We start from the raw sequence: 2,936 nt of genomic DNA on the forward strand, positions 1-2,936 counted from the left end.
TTAAAAATTACGCCATACAATATCAGTTAAAGATTTTTCAAAATTGAAGAAATACAATTTGGATAAGACAAACAGGAACAGCAAATAAAATAGAATCAAGACTAGGAAAAAGGTAATAAAAAACAATAAACTAAATAAAACTAAAGAAAGAGAAAGATCAAAAAGCAATAAATGAGATAAAACCATGGAGGAGAAATGCCGTTAAACCAAATGAAATCATGGAGGATGGAAGTGTGAGCAAGTGTCCTCAGCGATGCAAAATAAGCTCTTGTCTCCAAGGCCTTTCAGGACTCTGTAGGCAATAAAAGTTCAGCGACTATTTTCTCAGTCCACTCGAGTGTAATTGAGAGCTGGCTTCTTCCCCCCAAGGGAAAATTACACTCTTCGATCCCCAGCGGTCCCACTCAAGACGCCAAATGAGCTTGTTCTAAGATCAAGGCCGTAATTTATGCGTATGTTCAGCCTCCGATGCTGAATCGATTGATCCAAGAGGAATTAGGTTTGTTCCATTTAATGACAAGGGAAAATGCAATGCATTTAACTGTTATTTCAAATTTTGAAATATTTTTAAGCTTACACAACAGGTCATAATTCTACACATTAAGCATGTGTAAATACAAAGAGCATGATGTAATCATATATAAAGGTATAAAACAATGTTATAAATACAAACAATTATGATTAATTTCATTTGGACATGCTACGTGTATTAAAGCTAACTTTGAAATAATACCATTAAGTTTTGAGTAAACAAGTCATTTAGGTCAAAATACAAAATGAAAGTCAATAATGGTATCTTTAAATACTATTAATTATTGCTATTTAAACGCTTCATAATAAAAAAAAACACAAGGAATCTGACTGAAAGATGTTCAATAAAATCTATATACACTCCGCACGTTCTGTCTATCTGCATGCATGCACAGTATACAAAGTGACCTAGTTAAGAATTGATATTTTTCCCTTTAATCTTTCGATTAAAATACCTATATTCTTACACATAATCTTCTTTAAAAATAATAGATGAAGATAACAAATAGATAAAGAAAATGGACATGCATCAGGATGAGGGCATTACATGAAATCATACTGTATATATATATATATATATATATAAATATATATATATATATATATATACATGATAATATAACATTTACATTGTACACACACATACACACACGGACGCACACACATATACATATATATATATATATATGTGTGTGTGTGTGTATATATATATATATAAATATATATATATATATATATATACATATATATATATATGTATATATATATATATATATATATACATATATTAAAAATATATATTCCTCTTTAACCATCCAGACCTCCAGGTCAAAATAAATTCGGAAAGAGAAAATATTCACTCTAGCCAAGTTTCCATAATGTCTCCACTGGGCCCATCGATATACGGAAAAGGTGTCGTAAGTTTACCCAAAGATCTTGAGTTTACCTTAAAGGTAACCCCGGACTTCCGGGGCCACGCTGGTAAACTACTCGGAAATTCTACGATCTGTTCCCAGAGGACCCAAAGATACGAGGCGTCTAAGAGGTGAGAAAAAAGGCTGGTGGAAGCGTAATTCAGATGAGAAGGAAAATTTGTGCTATGATAAAAAGTTTGAATATATATAAAACACTTTGTTAAAGAATCTGTAAATCATAGTTACAATGATATAAACAATCATAGCAGCAATAACTTCAACGACTAAATATGAAGAATAATAAGAATATCATAAATATCATTGATATTGTTGTTGACGTTCTTGCTGCAAGTAAACTGAAGCCGTCAAAATTACGGTAATATAAATGAGGGCTGATAATTCAGGACAAAAGACGTTACATACCGTCCCGGAACCTCAGACCAAAGTGTTTTTATTTTGCATTATTATATCAGGGCAAGTGGTTAAAGAACTTAAGCTGGACGACAACAACCTTTTACGTGGCTGTTATGACTCGTATATAATGGAAATAACAAATTCTAAAGTCTTTTTCATCCTAGCTGGCTACTGGAGTCCGAACCACGGTTTGAAAGCTCATCGCTGATTGGCTGTTGGTTCAGGCATCCTACCCTCCCGTTGACTGACGGCGAGGCAAAACATTACATTTGTCTGCGGTATATGATGTTCATTTTGCTTTATAGCTTTATACTTCACTTAGTTTGCGTAATATCTAACTGTTTTTTTTTTCTTTTTTTTTGGTCACAACAGATTAAAGGTAGTTGATGAGTACTACCTTTAAAAAAATAACCATATCTTTAAAAAAAGATACGAAAAAATACGAGTTAAAGTGAAACGAGCGCCGGAAAAAAAACTTTATACAACGTATTTCATATGCTGTTTTTACCTACAATTGTTATGCAAACGTAAATAAAAATAGAGGGATTACGTAGAAAAATACTCTTGAATATTATGAACCTTAAAAATAAAGCAATGAAGGAAAATAATGGTGAAATATTTGGCTTTGCACCGAGATATCGCTGCAAACTAAGCGAGGTACAAAGCAAAAATGTACCTCAAGTATCGCGGACCGATGCAATGATGCTTGAACCAACAGCCAATCAGCGAAGACCTTCCAAACCGTGTTTCGCCTCCGGATGCCAGCTAGGATGAGACAGACTATAGTTTCATCATTATCACCACCATCATTATCATAACCAAAAAAAGCAATATTACTACTACTACTACTACTACTACTACTACTACTACTACTACTACTACTACTTACAACAACAACAACAACAACAACAACAATAATAATAATAATAATAATAATAATAATAATAATAATAATGTAAAACACCTTCCCAACTGTCTGCATGTGAAAAATGAAGAACAGCTGTGACGTCCCTTTCACAACACAAAAGCTACGCATAATGATCTACAATAAACCATTCAAGTGTTCTGAGATATTTC

Source organism: Palaemon carinicauda, chromosome 27 (assembly GCF_036898095.1).
Source record: "Palaemon carinicauda isolate YSFRI2023 chromosome 27, ASM3689809v2, whole genome shotgun sequence".
Taxonomy (NCBI): domain Eukaryota; kingdom Metazoa; phylum Arthropoda; class Malacostraca; order Decapoda; family Palaemonidae; genus Palaemon; species Palaemon carinicauda.